General features: G+C 44.8%; 1 long non-coding RNA gene across 2 annotated transcripts in view; it reads right to left on the bottom strand.

Moving 5' to 3' along the window:
- Window positions 1-343: 343 nt before the first annotated feature.
- Window positions 344-24951, bottom strand: part of LOC138258672 (uncharacterized) — a 56352-nt gene continuing 31744 nt past the window's right edge. For both annotated transcript variants that reach the window (XR_011198492.1, XR_011198491.1), the window contains 2 exons: window positions 13351-13494; window positions 344-765 (listed from right to left, as the gene is read on the bottom strand). This is a non-coding gene — a long non-coding RNA (uncharacterized lncRNA). The remainder of the gene's footprint in view (window positions 766-13350; window positions 13495-24951) is intronic.

Here is a 24951-nt window from a genome sequence, read left to right on the forward strand (position 1 = left end):
TAAAGTGCCCAAGAAAAAACAAAGGGGACCTCTTGGCAAATTGACAATCCCTTCAGTGTGCTATTGCACAAATCGTTATGTCAAACACTTTCGAAATTTAGTACAAATGACTGCGGGGAAAAAGATATAATGTACAAGTTCTAATTGATTCAGGGGCAACAGAAAATTTTGTGGACCAACAAACTGCACTAGACTTGCATATACCCAGTGTCAAGAAAAAGGTTCCAGAAGTTGTGTATGCAGTTTAGGGTAGTGAGTTGGCAGGAGGTCCTGTTACTAAACAAACCTCATGAATACAAATGATTTGCAAAGATGAAGAGAATCAGATCCATTGTGAGTTAATTCGCTTTAATATAATCCAAGCACCTCAATATGGTTTTATTTTAGGAATGCTGTGGTTAATGTTACATAATCCATGCATAGACTGGTGCAACCAGGTTTTGCGTTTTTCTTCTTCTTCTTGTGCAAAGAAATGTTTTCAATCAAGATGAAACAAAGATGGATATCTTCAACACTCTATTGCTACTGCGAAAAAACAATATGAGGCACCCCACTCATATAACATTTGTAAATTAGTATATGCGTAAAGTAAATTAAGTATCAGTTCATTCCAATCAGATAAAATTCCAAAGTCGTCCAGTAAATCCAGTGATTTATTTAATTGAATCTTCACATCGAGCAGCCATTAATCCAAAGAAAAATGCAATTCCAGCCAACACGTGTTTCGTCTTGGGAAATTTCGCATCCCAAATGAATTCTTCAGGGCTAGAAATTATAAGCACATTAATAAGTTAAAACCAAAATGCTCAAACACCAAATTTATGTGTTGTGTAAAAAACCCAGACAAACACCAAATCCAAAACCAAAACCACCAAGAACACGTGAGAGGAAAAGTTATAAATACTAAACTATTATACTATAATTGAAAACAACCAGTGACCACATAACATTTCTAATGTTATAACTAATACTATATTTGAAAAGTACCATAGTTAAAATATCAAGACACATATAATACCCTACAACATGCTCAGTGAATTAGTATTAGAAGCCAAAAAACAATCAAGGTTATCACATGCAGGCAAAGTGCACAGTAGCCCCTAAATTAATAATATTGTCCCAAACCAATTTCAAAACCACTCGTTCAAGATATATCGATACCTTATTCAATCTTCAAGATTTAACATAAATGGGTCTTTTACTCCTTTTACTGCAGTTGAGAAGGAAATTGATCTGACATCACAGTATTCAGACTGGCTGCGTCATAACTCTGTGCTATAATAGCTTTCTGAGTCGGTGACGCTGGAAGGTGGGCCTTTTGTTCAGCAGCGTGCAGATCCAGAGGAAAGGACATGGTGACACATATTCTTTTATGTGATCATATGTAACTATCGAAGTTGCCTTGGTTGTGTAGTCATGAGAGTTTAATTACAATCTTTTCTCATTGCAATCTCTTCTGACTTAAATTGCAATTCTCTGTTTCTCTGTGCATTTACACAGTGTTATGACTATTTCCTGAGTCTTTGAATATTTCCACTGTGCTACGGAAAGTCTCTATTCACTGACTCTCTGAATATTTGCTCTGACCCTACTCAGCGTTATTTTCTGAGTTGTTGAGTTTTAACACAAAGCAAGGAAAGACACCGCTCCCTGGATATCGGAATATTTACCCTGAGCTGAAGTAGTACGCTGTTCTCTGAGTCTCTGAATTACAGCGCTTGTGCTGAGGGAAAAAAGCTACTCACTGAGCCTATTAAAGTCATGTACTGAAAGGAGATACCGAACTCGGAACTCTCTAGTAGTTGTAATTCTCCTCCTTCACTCTCTACTTGCTTATTTATATTATGTCTTCCAAACAATCGAAGTTATGTTGGCTTATTTGAATTCTCCTCTTGTTCTTCTTGAATTGAATGTTCTGTCTGGAATTTCTCTTCACAAACACGGCGCTCTCAAAACACTACCTGATTCTTGTCAGGACACATTTGAAGTGCGCAGCACAGAATTCGAGCATGCACGCCGACAAATGTTGTGTGGTTCTTGAAGATGCGAACACTAGACCAGGTATCTAGCATATGCGCATTCCTGTGGCCATCTTGGATCTCTCTCACAGTCTTTTCCTTGCAATCTCTGTAGTAAGACTCGAAGTACAAATCTCCAAGAAGGGCATTGCCTCCTCCATTGGGGACACTTCTTGACTTTCACATACTTAGTCTTTCTTTAATGCTCAGACAAAGTCAAGACATTGCGTCTCAGAGGGTTCTTGACATGTACTTACCTCTAAAACAGTTCTTTATTTTCTTTCCCCAGAAAATGTTGAGAAAATGAAGTGTCCACTTTTAAAATAGATATTCTCTGTTTTCTTAAAAACTGTTTACTTGACTAAAGTGAAACCAAGTTACATTGATGTCTATGTTAAGTACTTACCTGCAACAGTATTTATTTCTGAACTGAATCTTGTGGTTCTAGTAATAAAGTGACAAAAAATATATTTTTCTATACAAAATTCTATTGGTTTGGAGTTGTCATTGAGTGTGTGCTTCTTCTATTGCATGTGTGTGTACAACAAATGCTTAACACTACCCTCGAATAAGCATAACTGCTCAACCACACTACCACAAACAGAGCATTAGTATTATCTATTTTTGCCTCTGTCAAGCCTCTGGGAAACCCCTGGACTCTGTGCATAGTATATCTCACTTTGATACAGTACATACAGAGCCAGCTTCCTACAGGGACGCTACAGTTTGGCTGAACATTTTAAATGTAGACAACCGTAGAAAACTGCTGTTATAGTTAAAGTTATTTCAAGTAGCTATACGTCATGCCCTAAGTTAACTTGTGTTGGATGAGGAACACGAGGATATGACTAGTCAGGAGCAGGCCTTAAAAAAATGGCTTCACACTAGTGCAACGCGAGATGCCACTTGTGCTTTTTTTTAGCGCGAATGGCGTCACACATGTCATTTTTCTAACGCAACAAGCGCAAGAAGCATTTTGTGTAATTCAGCATAATCTTGCGGAAGTCTTGAGGAATTCCATGTGATTACAGTATACTGGATTATACAAGTTATGCCCACACCTAGTTTTTGGTTGAGGGGTTGTCAGCCCTTCCCAAGAAAAGCTACAATCATTGTCAGGGTGAACCACAAAAGCCACTAAATTGACCTGTGCTTAACCCTCTGGTAGCTTGGCACAAAAGCAGTCAGGCTTAATTTAGAGCCAATGTGTAAAGTATTTATGCAGCACTTAACCAGTATTAAAGTGAAAACACAACACAAGGAAAGTCCCAAACCAATTTAGAAAAATACAATAACATCTAATAAATTATTTGCCACGAAAATGACAAAAACCCAATGAGTAGAACCAGAGATGTGCAATTTGAAAGATTTAAAGTAAGTGTAGAGCCTAAAAGTCCAAAGCGCCACCCTCGATTATCTGGTCATATGAGAGAGGGAAAAAGTCACAAGTTCACTCCATTTGCGATGGAGCACAGGGCGGATACAGGGACCAGGTTAGTCCAGCTGAAAAAGATGCCTTCTGAAGTATGGTGTGAAGAGGCCAGTTTGTGGTGGTAGAGGCCTCGAGGAGCAGGGACAGCATAGTGAATGGTTGGTGCTATAGGGCAAGGAGTAGGCTGAGCGTTGTGGAAGGTTGGTGCTGTAGCTTAAAGATCCTGTCTGGAGTCGTGGATGGTCATTGGTGGAGCTTCTCGTTGGTGGTACCGCAAGCTGTCCATGCTATAGTTCAAAGTACAGCTCTTACAATGCTGGTCATCACTGGCAGTCGCTTTAACGTGAAGAGACAAGTTCACCAGAGATTGCAATTGGAGTTCTGTGTGGGTGGCAAAAACTTGGCACAATGGCCAATTTGCAGTCATAAAGGGCCCAAACTATAAGATTTCTCTTTTTCTTCAAGGACGAGCTCAACTGATGCCAGAGCAAGGGTCTAGGACCTAGGAGGACCTTCGTGGAGATCAGGAACTCATTCTAGCAGAAGCCAACAGGGCTCAGGCAGGTCCAGAAGCAGGTCCAGGAATGTCCATTGCAATAGGTCAGCTAGGCAGTTTCAGAGAGGCCTCTGGAGCTTGTTGTGTCCCTGTAGCTCAGGACAGGAGTTAATTCGGCTGACCCTTGAAGTTACCGCAGCCTGGGATGAAGGGTGCTGGTCTAGTTTGTCTTCTCACACAACAGGGCAGGCCTTAAACAGCCAGTCCTCTGACAGCAGGGCAGTCCTTCTTCTGTAGTATCCACATGTCCAGGAGTATACAAGGTGCCTCCTTGGAAGTGGAAGAAAACTCTGGAGTTTTCCCCCTCTGAAGTGTTTGAATTTTCCTTCCTCCCTGCCCTGGTCCCATTCTGTCTGCAGGCACAATAGGCTAGTGTGGGGTTCTTTGTGGGAAACCTGTAGCAGAGCCTTTGAAATGAAAGTGGGGCAGGGCACAACACTGTCATCTCATCCTGCCTTGGATGGCTCAACTTGCCAACACCAATGTTCCCTATTGTGGGGCAGTCTGAGAGGAATACACAAAGGAAAACTGCCAACTACATCTACTTATGTGACTCAAGTTAGGACAAGAAAATGCTGACTTTCTAAAAGTGTCATTTTCAGAATCACAACTTAAAATCTGACTTTGCTGTTCAAGGAGGTTTTAAGTTACAATTCTTCAGACACCAAACATGATATTCCAACCTATTCAAAAACTAAAATTATGGCTTATTAAATGTAATAAGGTAACCAAATGTAATCCTATGGGTAAGGTAGATATTGCAATATTAAAAAATTTAAGTAAGGATTTTTCACTACCAGGACATGTAAAACTACTCGTCCTACTTTTTCAATACACACACCCTGCCAAATGGGCCATCCAGGGCCTAGCCTTGTGGTGACTTTTATGCATTAGAAAGAAAGGTTTAGGCTTGGCAAAACCTTTACTTTACCAGGTTGAAATGGTGGTTTAGAACTGCACACACAGGCTGCAATGGCATACCTGACACATGCTTAAAAAGTCCACTTAAGGGGTTGGCACACTCAGTGCTGCAGGCCCCCTAGTAGCATTTAATTAACAGGCACTGGGTACATGTAGTACCACTTTACTAGGGACTTACAAGTAAGTTAAATGTGACAATTGGGTGTATGCCAATTTTGCTATTTTTAAAGGAGAGAGCAGAAAGACTTTAGCAGTGGTTAGCAGTGGTAAAATGTGTGGGGACCTAAAACCATCAAAAAATGGTTCAGAAAACAGGAAGGGTAAATGCAAAATGTTTGGGAAAAACACTGCAAAGAGGAGCAGGTAGAACACATCCTTTTTCTCAAATTAGCCTTACCTAGGTTGATGATTCATTTGAGCATTCCTCTGTAAACTGATGGAGACCTGGGGACCAAACTGTCCTATCACTTTTGAGTATTGAAACACAGCTACTGTTATAGTGGATTTGAGCATCTCTCACAGCCTTTAGAAAATTTTAAAGGTACTGTGATTTGAACTTCACCCCTGCTGGACGCACTGGTAGATTCATTAATGTGTCAAGGTGTTTTGGCTGTTTGGTTATCCTTGGGGGAGAGGATAACAAAAAAGCCTAAGTGAATGGCTTCAGAATAGCTTTATGATACACTTCTGGTGTTGTTCCCATTCTTATTGCTGCTGGTTATTTGACACGAGCACCATAAATACAGTTCTTCAGGCCAGGTTGCAAGCCAGTAGGGGAGGAGTGTAATCGCCAGAGGGCTACCTGTAAAATGATGCTGAGACTACTGAAACATCAGGTTTTGCTGGGTTTGAAGAAAAGCAATGTTTTCAGGACAGATTCATGGAATTAAAATAACACTGCTGATACTTTGCTTTGTTTCAAGATGTAAGAATTCCAAATCATTCACCCCTTTGAATCTGTACTAGTCTCTATGGAGTATTGGTGGCCAGGTTTCTCAGAACCCATCACAGTTTATGTAGGTCTCTCTCAAGACCAAAAATCTTATGAAGAGGACGTATGGATCTTTAAAGTTGTGCTAAGCACAAGTATATCACTGATGTGCCGGTGGCTTGTACTACTCAATTGCTCAGAGAAATTAAATAAGCAGCTTAGTCTTGCAATCTGCTGGCAGGTATCGCCTTTGTCACAAACAGTGGTAGGGGAAGTTCTTTAGTTCTTTTTGTGTTTTCAAGATGCTGTTGGGATGCCAGCATTTAAAGCCTAGCCTCCTAGATATAAAATGCACTGATTCGCTCATTCTGGTTCATGCTAAACTCCCATGTGTACACTTATCTTCTGAAGAAGTGGTTCTGTTTTGAGAAGCGTTCCTACCTGTTTCCAGCGGGTTTATCAATTGGGTGAATTGGCAGCAGACTTCAAGACAGATTGGGTTGTGGGGCATAGGAGGGCAGATTTGCACCAGGAACAGCAATGAGTAGTAATCCTCCTCTTATGCTCTGACGTTGCCCAGTGGGTAAAGAGTAATGGGATTATTGAAGAGCAACATCAATATTGTCCAGTTTTTGCCTCACCAGTGTACCTGTATGTGAATCCTGAAGGCTTAGCCCTTTCATTATTAATCAACCAGCGTGAGGTGTCTTGATTGAAGTTACAATTTGACAAATCACTGAATATGACTTTATTGGTAAAAGGCATCAACACAAGTCAGTGTTCTGTGCAGTTTCCGGACTGCGGCAACAAATTCCACTCGAGGGGCTGGCATGCCACTTGATCACTAAGAAAAATAAAGAAGCTTTGCAATATTGTAATCAATCTCAACAACTGGTAACCACTCTGGGCCGCATTCCGGTCCATGTTTTTGTGTCTTACACAGACGACACTCAGCTGATTATTCCGGTTTCTCACAATTGGGAGGAGGTGGCAGACAGATTCTATCAATGTATGAGCAAGATCAACAGTTGGATGAGCCATAACTGGCTCAGCCTGAATGGGGAAAAGACGGAAATAATTTTCTTTGGCCTAGATACAAATTTATGGGGCCCCCACTTGTGGCCAGAGTCCTGTAGTAAGCGCCCAGTCCTGTGCCCTTATGCCAGAAACCTGGGTATTGTGTTTGACAAATCTCTATCATTTGAGCACCAAGTTAAACAGACGGTTAAATGTTGTTACTGGGCATTGAAAATGCTAAAGATAATTTTACCCTTCATTCAGGAAGACCTGAAAATTGTGGTGGTCCTGGCGCCTGTGATTTCTAAACTGGACTATTGCAATGCCCTAATGCTAAATATCAGCAAGTCCACACTCCATAGATTACAGCTTCTTCAGAACTTAGCAGCCCGTTTGGTCTTAGATTTGACGCACTCCACATCAGCCAGCTGGTATCCTAGACAACTCCACTGACTTCCTGTGGAAAAACGCATTAAGTTTACAACACTTCACTTAACTTATAAGGCCCACCAACAGGGCGGTTGCGATTATCTTAGTTTGGTCCTGAAGCCCTACCAGCCCGGCTGGCTGCTTAGATCTTCTACTCTGCAGCTTATCTCTGTGCCTTGCTGCCATAGGGTAAGATGGGGGGACAAAGCCTTCTCAGTGGGGGCAGCGAGACTCTGGAATGCCCTCCCTCTTGCCATTAGGCAGGCAGAGTCATATTTTCGCTTTAGAAAGAAATAAAAAACCTGGCTGTTCTCCCTCTAGGGAGGGTGTGACTCTTGGTTGTCCTGGGTGACTGTCCCCTTTCTGCTTCGCATCCCCTTAACTCACCGACTCTTCTCAGCATTTCGATGCTACGCCCGAAATTCGCTTCACAAATACAAATACAAATACAAATGTTTTTGTGTTTACAGTGGAATTCAAAACAGAGAACACTCATGCAGCCTTATACTTGCTTAAGGTGTTTTATTATTTGCATCGTATTACTTTTTGGCCACTTTATGAGCTGGATTTCCTTGCATGACAATTTTTGTGCCAGCACAGCTGCACCTCCAGACCATATGCCAAGTGTGTGTGCCAGCATGGGAATCTGTGTACTAATGCAAGTGCAGGTCACTAGTGTCACACCAAAGCTTCATAGTAGTTCTGGTGTGTGAGTCTCTTTAGGCAACCAGTTCCAAAATTCCAACTTTCAGCGCTGAGAGGCAGTGAGGAGGAGAATGTTTATTTACTGGAATTTGAGAAGATTCTTTGGGGTCCATCATGGACTTGTAGCTTGAATGCCCCAGGTTCATAATCGCCAGGACAGAGTGGGCATCCTTGATATTGCCTCCTGGAGCACTCAAACTAATGTGATCTTTCTTCCTGTCCACCTAAGGCTTATTGTCTAAAGTAAAACCACCATGTATACCAAAATGTACAGGTAGGTACAAACACTTATATTTATGTATATATATATATATTTATATATATATATATACTCATAATTAAAGTTATTTCGGGAAGCTGTAACTCGCGCCATAAGGTAACTATAACTTGTGCTCCAGCCAAGCACAGTTTCTTCATTAATATGACTGCTAATGCTTAATTTATATTTTTAATAATGTTATAGAAGTTGTCATGAGTGCTGTAATATCTGGGGTAATTAGCAGTGCAAGGAGAGGGCCACTTGGGCCCCTCCCCATGCGGATCTTGGCCCTGGGGACTCTATCCCCCAGGACCCAGCCATGTGGCCCCCCTCCCCAGCCAATTTCAGCCCCGAGGACCACATCTCCTAGGGCCGGGCCTCTGATTTTTTTGTTTTTTTGGGGAGGGTGCATGTGGCCCCTCCTACCTGGGCCAATCGTGGCCCCGGGGACCCCATCCCTCGGGCTCCAGCCTTAACATTTAATTTTTCTTGTGGGGAGGGGGCCACTCGACCCCCTCCCCTGGCCAATCTCAGCCCTGGGGACCCCATTCCCCAGGGCCTGGCCATGTCACAAGGGCACCTCCCAGGGCACCAGTCAGCACAATTGGGGTCTATGGGGGGGGCCTGAAAGCCTCCACGGTCCCAGCCAACTCCCTGCCTCCTGCAGGAGCTGGCTTGCTGTCACCGACAGGGAGCTGCTAAACATGCAGTTCCTTCTCTGTGAGAGCAATTGTTTCCTCTGTCTCCCTTCCTACATCTCTGCAGGCTGGAAAACAGAGAAAACCTTTGCCTCCAGCAAGTGAGAGCTGTTTGACAGCTCTCATTTCCTGGAACCAGAGTGTTTGTTCTGACTTGGTGGGAGCTGTCAAAGCTCCTGCCAAGTCAGAGCAAACAGATGTGTCCGGGGGGGTGAGCACCCAGCGACGTAGCAGGAGCGGGCCCTGGGAGGTGGCGGTCCCCAGGGCCATGTGTTGTTCCACATGGCCCCCTCCATATTATTTGCCCCGGGGAGGTGGTGATCCCTTGGGCCGGAGGCCCACAACGGATCCCTGTCATTCTTTCATTTCAGCCCCGGGGAGGTGTGGTCCCTGGGGCTGCAGGGGGTCTACGTGGGTCCCCATGTAATTGAATGTTTGCCCCAGGGAGGTAGCGGTATCTGGGGCTGCAGGGAGATTCTCAGGACCACCCCTTATATGATTTACTGATTTTTCCCCAGGGAGGTGGAGGACCCTGTGCCATGGGGGGGCACATGGCCCCCCACATACTATTGAAATAAAGCCATAGAGAGGTGGCGGTCACTGGGGCCTAAATAAGCTCAGGAGGGGGGCACCCATGCACCCTCGCCTTTAGTTTTAACATGCCTCCTGGGGCCTGGCCCACTCAGGGGCTTTCTTAAAACAAGTGTGGGAGACCGCACTTTTTTTTTTTTTTATTTCTATGGGGTTGCGAATCTGCAGCTATTTTTTTTTTTTAAGTACTTTTTTGCCCTGGGGATTCCCTCTTAACATGAGCTAAGGGGCCAGGATGTCCCTATCCTGGACCCTTTTCTTATTTCTGAGACTCAGCTGAAGCCAAGTTCAAATAATGGCTGCCAACACTTCCCTATGGAAGTGTTGGCAGCCGATCAGATCTCAGCACAAGATCGGGCTTTGCGTCCCTATAGATACAAATTCGTTTTTATTATTTCAAAAACTACTGAACAGATTCACCCCAAATAGCAAAAAGGGCTCGTTCTGAACCAAAAACTAGCTTTCTGCCAAATTTCTTGTAATTCCGTCCAGTGGTACGACCTCTATTCCTTTTCAAAATCCCTATGGAAATTAAAATGGAGATAATGAATTATGCCCCCCCTCTTTTATTCAGCACCTGCTTGACAGATCACCCTGAAACTTTCCAGACAGTAGATGAAGTGAGTGTTGTATTTTTGGGGAAACGTTTGTGAAGATTCATCGACCGGTATATACAAGTAAAAAACAAAACACTTTTTTATAGAAACTAGGTCCTATCTATAACTACCTAGTGGCAACTGTCACTAGGTTTTATATATAATCCCAAAAAAAATAGCAAATCATTTAAAAAAAAAACAAAGGTTACAGGAACGTTATAGTTAGGTTCTGAATTTACTCACACAAATGCATAGGAATTCAGCAGTTATAGTTAGAGTTATTTCAAGTAATTATAAGTCGTGCCCTAAGGTCACTATAACTCCGTCTCTCGCCATGCACAGTTTTTTCATTAATAACTTTACTGCAAATGTTACAGTGACATTATCAATGATGCTATCAAAGATGTCATGAGTACTGTAATATCTGGGGTAATTAGCAGTGAATGGCGAGGGCGCAAATATCTTGAAGTATTGGCAGCCAATCAGATCTCAGCAGGAAATCTCCCTGGATCTGCAGCCCTAGACGTACAAATGTACTCTCCCTTTAATATCTCAAAAAAACACTGATCAGATTTGCATCAAATAAAAGATGCGTCAACTGGTGAGCTCCCAATAAGACAAAAATAAGGTGGTGCCTTCTCCATATACTGCTCTGCCCTCTCGCTCCTCAAGACTTTCCGGACTGCTTGCACTTCTCTAACCAGCCCAAAATTGGTCCCAGCACATCCCTAAATGATGACACCATCTTCTCACGGATTTTAGACTTTCAGATGAGATTTGACCAGGATCGTTCAACAGGCCACTATGCGGGTCAGAGGTGGGCAAGGGGGCTGGGCCATGCAGAACCTGTGTCTTTTGAACTTGGTTCCCTTTTCCACTCTCCTTCTTTTCACCACAGTGCATGTTGCTCTCCCTTTATCCCAGCATGGCATTCTCTGTCCTCTATTGCAGCCTCAACGATGATTGGAGAGCTGGAGGGCAGCAAGGTGGAATTAGCCCCATCAACGAAGGGGCACAAGGATGAATGTAGGAAGATAACAGTAATGGCAGGAGTGGCAGCAGCAGTCATGGGTGGGGCCCCCACAGTCTGAGACACAAAGGAAGATAAAGACAAGCGCCGCTCAGCAATTTCCATCTCCTTTGTGATTACACCCACAGCACGCTGTAAAAAAACTGTCAAGGGTAGACCCTGACATACATTTTGTGCCAGTCGCCCTTCGCTTCCTCATTGCATGCTGTCAAACAAAACATGTGCCTACTGAAGTTCTGATGGACCAGGGGTGCACAGACGTGCATTAGCAGAAATCAAGTAAATAAACACAAAGAGTACAGTACCTTTAACCGAAAATAAAGAGAGATGGCCCAGCCTCCTCCGGCTGATGACGGGCAAATGCCCGGCTGCGCCCCACGCTGCAGAACATGGCACCGTAATTTAAAGTTCTGCAATGCTTTGCAGGTGTGGCAGACGGGTGTGACAGGGTGGCTCCAGTCCAAGACAAATTGGAAGCTGATGTCCCTTGGTCTGCTGCTCCATGCGAGGCTCCCGCAATGCAATGGGTCTTGCATTTTCTTTAGATAGGGCTATTGCCATTGTAAGCTGGTAACTGGACTTTTCTTGCCACATAAATTGGTGAACCCTGCCTCATAATTTGGTCTTTTCCTGCCACATAATTCCAGTGGCCATGCATGTAACTAAAGCACTTCCATTTACCTTCTTCCTCTATCTGCAGCCAAAAATGAAATGTTGCCATTTAGCATCCTAATTTAAATCTGCCATGCTCATTCCAATAGAATACAGCTTTCAGCACCCCACCATCAGGGTTGCTGGCTGGCTAACGCAATTCCCAAAACAAGACAGCCATGGAGGAGTAACAAGGGGAATAAACTGGCAGGGTCACCCAAATATATCAAGAGTGTTCAAACAATAATAGTGTAATAAGGATGTTAAGTTGGCCTGAATCGTGGTCATAATTGCAAGAAGGAGAGATTATTAAAACATATACACTTATCATATAAACCCAATAAAAATCTTTATCAGAAATAAATGTTTGCATTAGACTGTAATGCTCAGAACAGCCCCTAGAGAACACACAATGAAAATATATGAAAATAGCATTTGTAAGAAACATGGGGGGGTCATTACAACCCTGGCAGAAGGCGGAGAACCGGCGGTAAGACCGCCAACAGGCTGGCGGTCTTACTTTGTGGAATTATGACCATGGCGGTGTCATCCGCCGGTTCTCCATTCCACCCGCCGGCCTGGAGACCTGTATGCATGTATGTATATGTATGTATGTGTATATATATATATATATATATATATATATATATTTAATTAAACATGTAATACTTTCAAAATAAATACATTTACTTGCAAAACCTTTAACACGCATATTCCTTTAACATTCATGTTTTACAATGAAATTCATTGAAAGGGCAAGCATGTTAAAGGCATAACCGTTGTAAAATCCGTGGTAATGAAACTACGTGGTAGTGGTCACGTTTTAATGGCTGTTTCATGGATTTTGCTCATTTAACTATATTCATTTTTGGTCATTTTCTTTTCTAGGACGTGAATTAATGATTATTTGATGTCTGTAGAGTTCTGCTGTTAGAAATTGGGACCTAAAACATTTCCACCAAACGTTTTGCCTTGAATGTGGTTATTAGAGCCAGCACCGCAGCTGCAGGACCCCTCCAAGACCTAACGTGTGTTGTACGCACGCTATTCACGAGTACCTGTTGGGACAGGAATACCCCCTGCATAAAAAGTCCAACAACAGTATCATTTGGTAACAGTAGAAATAGAATTTACAGCATCATAGACACAAAGAATTCTGAACCAGACTGATGGGGATTAGGGAAAAATTTGGGAATATGTCATGGCTCTCAGGATGTAAAATCTCTACATTGGATGACATTCCATCAATGCTTTGTGTTATATAAAACGTTGACAATCCATTTTTTTACTGTAATTTGATTTTCGACAAATATTGGTTTTCATTTCACATCCCTGACTTCGGAGAAATCTAGGAGACCTCTGCAGAAGACGTTTCAAAATAGAAACAGTCTTAATTGCTACTGGTTCTTTCAAATCATTTTTGTTACCCTCTTGGAGATTAAAGTTACTCAAAGGGCTCAGTGAATAAAAAAAAACAAATTTTTGAAGCTATTTATTGAAAAATGTGTACACCTACCTATAGTTGATGTTTGTGGAATGCGGCCTTCCCTTGTCATCCGTCTAGGTTCTGTTTATTTCCGTTATTTTTAGTTTGCTCCTTTGCATATTTTAGAAGATCAGAAGTGACCGTAAGGGTGACACGCAACACATTACAGAGCACCTAAATAAATAAAAATAAAATATTACAATACATCCAGCTGTACATAGTAAGTAATCTTTCCTTCACAATTTTATATATTTTTTCTACCTTTTATAATGTTTTAGATATTTTTGGCCGTGTTTTAAGCAGAATCTTTCTTAAATCTAGGCTGGCGGGGTGTTCTACTTAATCGAATTACCTTTGCATATATTAAACAAACGGGGGTTGGCTGTTAATACGTTTCCTGTTGCCTGTCTGCTTTACGGTCTAGTCTCCTTGTCTATACTGTCAGTCTATCTCCAGGTTCTCACTCATCTCAGGTTATTCAGTCACTGCTGTCCTCCCATGTTCTGGCAGTGGAACTGGAGTTTCCTTTGTATTGGCAAAGACAATATCCACTTCACAGCTCTGGTGTGAAGACAGCAGTGGGTGGAAATCCGATTCTAGTGCTGTCATGGAAACTGTACATTTGTGTATGCGGATACCATCATCTCTAAGTGATAGCTTAATCACCGGTGCAGACAATATTTATGTTGGCAAAAGTGCAGAACGTTTTATGTTTTTTTTTCTACAAATTGTTTACACAAGCAATGAAATGCTCGAAAAATAGGTACTGGTGAGTCTACAATCTCCTCTATCTCTACTAAGCCCTGGCCACTGCTCTGCATGTTCATGCTAGATAAGCAATTGATCTTGGTTCAGGACAACAGTACATTTTCATTCAAGTACCGCTGTACCATTTCCTTCTCTTTCCTTCTAAACGTTGCCGTTATCCTAGATTCCTTTGAGGACCACAAGAATCTAAATTCAGAAAATCATGTCCAAAGAGGGTTCTGATCTCTGGATGAGCCTGCAGACGCAAGTGATGCTGCTGTCCCTGAATGGAAAGACTGCCTTGAACATGTGGTGCCTCTTGATGTTTGGAGACACTAATGATTGCTTTGCGGTTGTACTGCAGTGCTGAGGATTAGTGGTTTTGGGAGGGGGCTGGCGATATGGTGAATTACGGCCCTGAAGGGAGAGATGCAGTGCTGTAAGATGGTAGTAGAGTCCTGAGATTGGTCATTAAGTGCATGGGTAGTGGGTACGGGTAGTGGTACGGTCATAGGGCTATTTTGAGGACTTGGTGCTGGGTGGAGGCGCACTGCTGGCGAGTGGAGATGCAGTTTTGAACATGGAAATGGGGTGGTGATGGTGGGTTGGGGTGGAGGTATGGTGCAGAATGTTGATATGAGGTGTGATGGGCACGTAGTAGTATGGTAATGAGTTTGGTGGAGCAGTTTTCACATAGCACAGTCCTCAGGGCAACAATGTGATGCTGGGAATTGGGGGTGCAGTGCTCATGGTGGTGTAGCAGCATTAAGGATGGAGTTGTGGTGCAAGAAGGTAGAAGTGTAGAGCCTAACTTGCAATTTCTCTGGTGGGCCTCTAAACTAAATGTATTTAAATTAATTTGCAGCATCTGTGCAATGGTGACGATGCACTCCTGCACAATGCTATGCCCATTAATAGGGAACTGTTAGAAATGGGATCTCTGGTTGGCAGTCAGTTTGCACTCTGTCCCAGCAGGGACCCTCACGGAAGTCAGGTCAATGGAGATACACGCTTAAGATAACCCCTGCTCATCCCCTTTGTAGCTTCGCACAATCAGTCAGGCTTATCTAAAAGGCAATGTGTAAAGTATTTGTACCAACACACACAGTAATACAGTGAAAACACTATCAAATGGACACCACACCAGTTTAGAAAAACTTGCAATATTTATCTAAATCAAACAAGAACAAGATGACAAAAATCCAACAAACACAAGTAAAGTTATGAATGCTCAGAATAATAGAATCTTACTCCGTAGAAAACAATGGAAGCGTTGTTGTTACCCAAAGCACCTGGTTTGCGTAACAAATAGAGCTGCACGGGCAAGCAAGCGTCGAAAAAGTGAGCAATGCATCGTTTTCTCACTTGCATGTGAGGCCGTGTGTCGTTTTCCGGATGGGGCATTTCAGGTCCCCACAGGTTCACGTTGATTTTGGTGCCCATCGATGATAAGTGCGAAATCTGGCTGCACGGTGATGAAAACACCGCGCTGCAAGGGATTGGCATTGTTTTCAGCAGCCACAAGTGGGTGGTGCGTCATTTCTCCAGCCGCGATGCACATGATGTGTCGATTTCCAAGCTGCGATGTAGGCGGTGAGTGGATTTCAGCTGCAAGGCAGGTGGAGTGCCGTTTTTACAGACATGTTGCAGGTGGTGCGTCAAAACTTTCCCTGCATGACTCCCCTTATGTGGATTTCAGTCCTTATTCCACCTGCTTCACCTTTCAAGGGCCCAGGGACAGGATAGGGCACCACTTCGCAGGGCATGAATCTAAGCAAAAAGTCCAGGTGCTGCTACCAGAGGAAGTCTTTGATGACCCTGAGACTTCAAAACAGGAGACAAGCTCAGTCCAAGCCCTTGGAGATACCTCTCAATCAGGAATGCACAACAAAGTCATGTCTTTGTCCCCTTTCACAGCCAGAAGCAGCAACTGCAGGATAGCCCAACAAAGCACAATCACAGGCAGGGGCAGCCCTTCTCCTCAGCTCTTCTCGCAGCAGAGGTTCCTCTTGAATCTTTGAAGTAATCTGAAAATCTGGGGTTTTGGGTTCACCACTTATACTCCTTTCTGCCTTTGAAGCTGCCAAACTTCAAAGGAAAGTCTCTGTTGTTCACAAGATCCTGCCTTGCCCAAGCCTGGCTCCAGACTCATACCAGGGGGTTGGAGACTTTATTGTGTGAGGGCAAGCACAGCCCTTTCAGGTGTAAGCGACCACTCCTTCCGCCACTCTAGCCCAGATGGACCATCAGGATATGCAGTCTACACTCCAGCTCCCTTTGTGTCACTTTCTAGAGGGGATTCACAAACAGCCCAACTGTCAGTCTGACCCATATTGGGAATACACAAGCAGGAAGAGTCACAGAATGGTTTAAGCAAGAAAATGCCCCCTTTCTAAAAGTGGCATTTTCAAACAGACAATTTAAACACCAACTTTACAAAATGGTGCATTTTTAAATTGTGAGTTCAGAGAACACAAACTCCACATCTCTATCTGCTCCCAAAGTGAAAGTGCACTTAAAAGTTATTTATAGGCAGCCCCCATGTTAACCTATGATAGGCCTTGCAACAGTGAAACTGAATTTGGCAGTATTTCACTGTTAGGACATGTATAGTTCATCAGTACATGTCCCACCTTTAACATACACTGCACCCTGCACACAGGGATACTTAGGGCCTACCTTAGGGGTGACTACAATGTATAAAAACGGAAGGTTTGGGTTTGGCAAGTGGGTACACTTGCCAGGTCGAATTGGCAGTTTCAAACTACCCACACAGACACTGCAGTGGCAGGTCTGAGCCATGTTTACAGGGCTACTCATGTGGATCGCACAATCAGTGCTGCAGGTCCACTAGTAGCATTTGAGCTACAGGCCCTGGGCCCCTCTAGCACACTTTAATAGGTATTTACTAGTAAATCAAATATTCCAATCATGGAAAAGCCAATTACACATATAATTGACACAGGGAGCACTTGCACTTTAGCACTGGTCAGAAGTGGTAAAGTGCCCCAAGTACCAAAACCAGCAAACACAGAGCCCAGCACACAGTCAAAGCATGGGAAGCAGAGGCAAAAAAGAAAGGGGAGATTACACAAAGGATTCCAGCTCTAACATGTATTCCCCCCAGCTGAAAGTGGGGAGAACTACCCAACCTCATGGGAGTTCTCATCACTAAGGTGGAAGAATCTGGACAGGCCATGATCATTGGCATGTGCTGTTCCAGGGCGGTGTTCCACCATAAAGTCCACTCCCTGTAGGGAGATAGACCACCTTAACAGTTTTGGATTCTCACCTTTATCTGCATTAACCATCTGAGGGACTGTGGTTTGTCTGAACCTGTGAGTCACAAACAATTAGGGTCTTAGCTTCTTAAGTGCCCAGACCACAGCAAAAGCTTCTTGCTCTAGTGCACTCCACCTACATTCCCTGGGAAGCATCCTCCTACTAATGAAGGCTTCAGGCTGATCTAGGCCCTCTTCATTTAGCTGTGCTAGTACTGCTCCCACACTGTGCCCTGAAGCAGCAGTCTCCATGACAAATTCTTGAGAGAAGTCAGGTGCCTTTAACATAGGTGTCGTGCACATGGCTGTCTTCAGGGCATCAAAAGCTGTCTGGATTCAGTCCAGATCACTTTCTTTGGTTGCTTCTTGGAAGTTAACTCTGTTAAGGGAGCAACAGTGGTGCCATACCCCTTAACAAACCTCCTATAGTAACCTGTGAGACCTACAAAGGCTCTCACTTCATTCTGGAGCTTGGGGGGCTTCCAAGTCAGACTAGTGTCAGTCTTGGGTCATAGGGTGCAACCTAGCCACTCCCCACCTGGTGCCCCAAGTTTACTACAGAGCCCTGCCCTATTTGGCACTTGCTAACCTTAATAGTGAGGCCTGCCTTCTTCAGGGCCTCTAACACTTTACAGAGGTGCTCCATGTGTTCCTCCCAAGTTGGGCTGAACACAGCAATGTCATCACGGTAGGCTTCACTTAAATGATCCAATCCCCCCAACACCTGGTTAATCAGCCTCTGAAAGGTGGCAGGGGCATTTTTCATCCCAAAGGGCATCACCCTAAACTGGTAGTGCCCATCTGGGGTAGAAGATGCAGATCTCTCCTTAGCCCCCTCAGTCAGAGCAATCTGCCAATGTCCCGAGGCCAGGTCAAAAGTATTTTGATATTTGGCAGCCTCTAACCTATCAATAAGCTCATCAGCTCAGGGGATGGGGTGCGCTTCAGTCTTCATGACCGCATAGAGTCCCTGGTAATCCACACAGAACCTGTGTTCTGGAGTGGCACCAGCAGCCTTTGGGACAAAGACACAGGACTGGCCCAAGGGCAACTGGAAACCTCAATAACTCCAAGAACTAGCATTTTGGATACCTCATCCTTAATGCTGGCTCCAACCTTGTCAGTCACCCTGGAAATGTTGTTTAACAGGAGGACTGTCCTTTGTGTCCACATCATGTGTGAACAAGTCGGTGACCCCTGGGATTAAGGAAAAGAGAGAGGCAAACTGTCCCGACACTTGGCGACAGTCCCTCTGTTGTTCTATAGCCAGTGAGGGGGAGAGGTTCACACCCTCCACTAAACCATATTTCTCTTTGGCAGACAGGAGGTCAGGAAGCAGCTCACTCTCTTCCTCCACCTGATCATCTGTTGCCAAGAGTGTAATAACTTCTGTCCCCTTAAAGTGAGGCTTGAAGCGGTTCACCTGTAGGACCCTCAAAGAGTTCATAGTAGTTCGTAAGTTCACCAGATATGTGAAATCACTCTTGCGCTCCACCTCCTCAAAAGGCCCAGTCCATTTATCTTGGAGAGTGCGAGGCTCCACTGGGGTCATCAGCCACACTTTTTGTCCAGGATGAAACTCAACCAGAATGGCGTTCCAGTCATACCACCATTTCACATCTTCCTGGCTTGCTTCCAGGTTCTCTTGAGCAAGCTTCCTGAAGCGGGCAGTCTCGTTCCTGAAAGCCAGCATGTAACTGAACACATCCTGTGGGGGGCTCACTGGAGGCCTTCTCCAAGCCTTCCCTAACCAGACTCAAAGGTCTCCTCACAGGGTGGCCAAACAACAACGTAAAAGGGCTAAATTGAAGACCCTTTTGTGGCACCTGCCTCTAGACAAACAGAAGGCATGACAAGAGGAACTCCCACTTACGCCTCAAGGTCTCTGATAGTCTCATAATCATGCCCTTCAAGGTGCAGTAGAATTTCTCAACCAGACTGCTTCATTGGGGATGGTAAGGAGTGGTAAACTTTTAGGGTACCCCACACTCCTTCCTCAGAAACTTCATATATGTAGATAAGAAGTTGGTGTCCCTATCATATACCAACTTCTTGGGGAACCCCATGTGGGTAAAAACCCCCATCAGTGCACGTCCCACCACAGGGGCAGTGATTGATCTCAAAGGAATTACTTCTGGGTACCTGGCGGCATGGTCCACTAAGAGCAGGATAAACCTATTGCCCATGGCTGTCTTGGGATCCAGAGTCCCCACAATGTCAATACCTACCCATTCAAAGGGGGTGCAGACTACAAAAAAAGGTTGGAGGGGAGACTTATATCTCCCCCCCACTCTTGCCACTTGCCTGGCAAGTTAGGCAAAACCTACAGTGTGCATCGGAGTGTCTGCGCATTTGGGGCCAGTAAAAGTGGATGTCAAGTTGTTCAAAGGTCTTGTCCTGCCCCAAATTTCCAGCTAAATGCACATCATGAGCCAAACCCAGTAGGAAGGCTCTGAATCACTGGGGTACCTTCAGCACATGCTCGCTATATAGGAGGCCATCCTCCCAATAAATCAAGTGTGAATCAGACTCCTTGCCAGATGCCCTGTCTGCAGCCTGCTGCCACAAACCCTCCAGAGAAGGGCATGTTTTCTGTACCTCACAGAATGCTTCCCTGGTGGGACCCCCTTCCTGCTGTCACTGAGTCAGCTCAGGTACTTTCCCCAGTTCAGCCACCTGTTCCCCTGTAGGCTTCATGACATCACCCTCAGGTTCAGCCTCCTGTCAGACCGTGGGAACATCTGGGGCGGGTTTCCCGTGCCACCTGCCCTTCCCCTTCTAGCAGGCACGTGGGCCACTCTCTCAGGCTCCAAGGCCTCCTGATCACCCTGACGGGCTGCCATTGACTGTGTAGACATACACATCCACCCAGGCAGACCCGACATCTCCAAGTGAGACCTGTGTTCCACCTCCTTCCAAGGAGAATCCTCCAAGTCATTGCCAAGCAGACAATCTACAGGAATGGTTGGACTAACAGCTACTCTCAATGCACCTGAGACCACCCCCCCCATTCAAAGGGAACCTGTGCCACTCTGCAGGGGCACTCTGGGTTGTCTACCACAACTACTTGGTGAAGTACATGTGGATCTACCTGCTCTTCAGACAACAGGTGACTTCTCACAGTAGTCACACTGGCTCCTATGTCTCTCAGAGCCTCCACCCTCTTTCCATTGATGTTCACCCACTGCCTGTATTTCTTAGTTTTCTCAGGCATGAGGGTCCTCTGGACCTAATCACTGTCCCCTAGTGAGACAAGGGTCATCTCAGATGGTTACAACCCACCTGGAACCAACTCCTCCCACTAGCCAAAACCTGTGACTGAGCATCAGTGGGTACCTGTGTCCACTTGGGGCATTTTTTATCCTCACTCACATGACCCACCTAGTCACATGCATAACACTTGCAGGGACCCCTCTCTGCAGGTTTCGCTGTAGAGACCCATGGGAATGTTTACCCTGGGAACTAGGTTGGGGCCCTTTAGAGAACTTCCTCTGTTTACCCTTACCCTCCCACTTCTTCTGATGGGGACCCTGCCCACCCTTGGCGGAGTCTCCACCATACCTCTTCTGGACCCTGGTGCATTCCCACTGGTCTGCTTCCTGAGCAAGCTTCCTGGGGTCCAACAGCTTGCAGTCAATTAGGCGCTGGCGCAGTTCGGGAAAACCAAAACTATACAAGTGCTCCTGAGCAATTAAGTTGTACAGCCCCTCATAAGTTGTTACCTTACTGCCCTTCACCCAACCATCCAGTGACCTGCAAAAAGAGTCCACATATTATAACCCAGTTTGGGACCTAAACTTGTCCTTGTACTGCTCAGCGGTGAGACCATATCTTTTAAATAGACAGCCTTCATGATAGTGTAAATGAGTCCCTGAGGATCCCCTAAGGATCGCAGAGTGTCCCTCCCCTCTATCTCAAAGTGCTTCCACAAACTCAGCCCCCCCCAATGTGCTTCAGGGACCATGTTCATGTAGAGAGCAGACTCATACCTCTTGAACCACAGATAGATGTCATCCTCGCTCCTGACCTTTCCATCACCAGATCTTTAGGAATGTGCAACCTCCTCTCAGGCTGCACTGAGGTACTGCTGACACTATCTCTACTTGACTGGCTCCACTGATCTGGTTCCCTTAAACTAAGCTCATGAGCCAGCAATATCTTCTTCTCCTCAATGGCCTACCTCCTCTCCTCCATCTCCATTTTGAGCTTCTCCAACTCAAATTGGTGCACCCTCTTTGCCTGTCTGTTCTTCAACTCTTCAGGAGTCAGGCCCTTAGAGGACACACTGCTCCCCCCACCCGGAGGCCCTTCCCCTAGGTAGTACAGCTACCTCTACTACGCCCTCATGGCTGTCCTGCACCTCCTCACCGTCAATCTCCTCCTGTGTGAGCCCCTCAACCTCCTTGGCTGATACCCAGGCCCTCAGAGCCTTTTGCAGCTCCTCCTTCCTGGCGGAGCTCCTAATGGTACTGGCAATATCCTTACTAAATTGTTCAGTTGGATAACTGTATAGCTCTCCAGCTTCTCCATCTCAAAAACAGATCCAGCTGGTGCATCTCCGGATTGAGACATTATGGCAAGTCAAAAGTGCAAAGTTCCAAGACAGAACAAAGAGTTCCCAATGAGAAGTTCAGAAGGTCAAAAAAATGAAAGCAGATGAAGTACAAGAAGAGAAAAAGCAAAGACACAAAAACAAATATGTGGTCACATAATGGTCTGCACTGAAAATAGTAGTGTACACTTAATCACTGCATGTCAAGTACAAATACAAGTTCAATCCTCACCCTGATCATCAATGTTAGAAATGTTGTTTCTGGTTGGCAGTCAGTTTTTACTCTGTCAGAGCAGGGACCCTCACTCTAGTCAGGCAATGGAGACACACACTTACGATAACCCCTGCTCACCCCCTTGGTAGCTTGGCACAAGCAGTCAGTCTTATCTTTAAGGCAATGTGTAACATATTTGTACCAACACACAGTAATACAGTGAGAACACTACAAAATGAACACCACACCAGTTTAGAAAAATAGGCAATATTTATCTAAATCAAACAAAACCAAAATGACAAAAATCTAAAATACACAAGTAAAGTTATGAATATTCAAAATAATAGAAATTTACTCCATAGGAAACAATGGAAACGTTGTTGTTACCCAAAGTACCTGGTTTGCATCAAAAATAAAGCTGCATGGGTGAGGGTGCGTTAAAAAAGTTGGGGATACGTTGTTTTCTCACTCGCAAGTGAGGCTGTGCATCATTTTTCAGATGTGGCTCCTCAGGTCCTCGCAGGTTCATGTTGATTTTGACGCCCAGCAATGACGTGTGTGAAATCCGGCCGCACGGCAATGGAAAAACTGCCCTGCGAGGGGTTTGCGTTGTTTTTAACAGTCGTAAGCGGGTGGTGTGTCGTTTCTTATGCCGTGATGCATGTGATGCAATGATTTCCCAGCTGGGATGCAGGTAGTGCATCGATTTCAGCCGCAAGATGGGTGGCGCATTATTTTTACAGCCGCATTGCAGGTGGTGCATCAAAATTTTCCCTGTACAGCTCCCTGTGCATGGATTTCCATCCTTGTTCTACCAGCTTAACCTTTCAAGGGCCCAGGGACTGGATAGGGCACCACTTGACAGGGCAGGAGTCTCAGCAGAGAGCCCAGGTGCTGGCAGAGGAAGTATTTGATGGCCCTGAGACTTCAAAACAGGAGGCACGCTCAGTCCAAGACCTTGGAGATATGTCACAAGCAGAAATGAACAACAAAGTCCAGTCTTTGTCCCCTTTCACAGGCAGGGGCAGCACTTCTCCTCAGCTCTTCAGCTCTCCTCCTTGGCAGAGGTTCCTCTGGAATCCTTGAAGTAATCTGAAAATCTGGGGTCTTGGGTGCACTACTTATACCCCTTTCTGCCTTTGAAGTAGGTAAACTTCAAAGGGAAGTTTCTGTTGTTCACAAGACTCTGCCTTGCCCAGGCATGGCTCCAGACTCACACCTTGGGGGTTGAAGACTGCATTGTGTGAAGGCAGGCAAAGCCCTTTCAGGTGTAAGTGACCACTCCTCCCTCCACTCTAGCCCAGATGACCCATCAGAATATGCAGGCTACACCCCAGCTCCCTTTGTGTCACTGTCTAGAGGGGATTCACAAACAGTGTGGTTTATGAATGGTCTGGTCATTGCTGCAGTCTATTGGAACCCATGCGTGTTGTCTCAAAGAATGGTTGTTTCTTCCTAAGCAAACTTCTGGTGTCGATTTTGGCCACACTAGCCTGCCCACCACACACATGATCCATATTCTGCTCCCCAAAAACTGTTTACCAGTGGGTAAGGGAGGCCTCTGGCCGATTCTCTTTGTCCCATTGTAGGTTTCCCCTGCTTGAAAGAAATTCAGACATTGCTAATTTCCTTTCTCGTGACCATCACATTTGACAGTGGGGTAACGTGTGCCTCCAGACTGAAGGGAATGTACATCACATCTGAACCAGTTACAATTGGTCTTACTTGCTGACACTGGGCATAAATCACACAAAATCCTGCCAGCATCAAAGGCACACCTTCAGCCAGGATGCCATCAGATTGCAGACTAGGAATTGTAAAAATGAAAACAAGGCCTTTTCCATCTCCACACCTCAGATCCGGAAAAACCTCCCCGTATTCATCAGGATTTCCCCAATACTGCTTCTATTTAGGAAGCATTTGAAGGCTCACCTCTTTAAAGAAGACTACATCACAAAGCATTAACCAGCCAAAACTCAGCTTCCTCTCCTGTTACTCAACTTTAATCTTGCCTTTGACCTTATACATCGCTCCCTGTCCTTTGGCTAGGCTGGCGCTAGAAATGCCATATACATTGGTACATACATACAAAGGAACCCTAGAACTTGTGAATGATTGAAACTCATTGGTTTGTTCTGGCAGTCCACCTAAAGCGCTGATGACGTATAAGTAATAGAACCTCAAGTTAATTGGTTTACTATCACATCCTCAATACTGAGATGGCATGTACAACAGCGCAGGTAAGAAGACTGCAGGAAAAGAGTAGAATCTCTACCAGGTTGCAAAATTCCTTTCACTCTGGGCCTGTAACTGGGAAAGTTTGCAAAATTCCCTTGCTGCTGTGATCTGGGAAGAGAAGGAAGAACTCACTTGTCTGTCAAGGGTCTGGATTGGTCTTCCCAAACAAGTGACCAGATACCCAGGAAGATGTTCACAAGGCTGGCTGAGATGAAGTGTGAGAGCAATTTGTATTGTTTTTAACACAGGAGCAATCAGGTTAACTTGGTCGAGCTGCCTGAGACAGAAGGTAGGAAAACATCTGGGCCGTGGACCTTCTCCATCACCTTGCTTCAGCTTCATTAAAACAATAGATACTTGTTCTTCACACCTCCAGCATATTGTCCAGATTTAGCAGCTGGAGTAGGCTACCCAGATTCCGGAACCATTTGGGTCATCATTATATTACTGTTCTGAACTACTTACACAATGACCAGTGGCAGGTGGACAAAGGCTACTGGTAGGATCCAAACTTACTGTCGGTGTCTCTGTGCCTTGTGTGTCCTGTCACCAGAAAATCTTCACCACAAAAGTAGGATGTAAAATAGAAGAAGCTGAAA

Source organism: Pleurodeles waltl, chromosome 9 (genome assembly GCF_031143425.1).
Source record: "Pleurodeles waltl isolate 20211129_DDA chromosome 9, aPleWal1.hap1.20221129, whole genome shotgun sequence".
NCBI lineage: Eukaryota > Metazoa > Chordata > Amphibia > Caudata > Salamandridae > Pleurodeles > Pleurodeles waltl.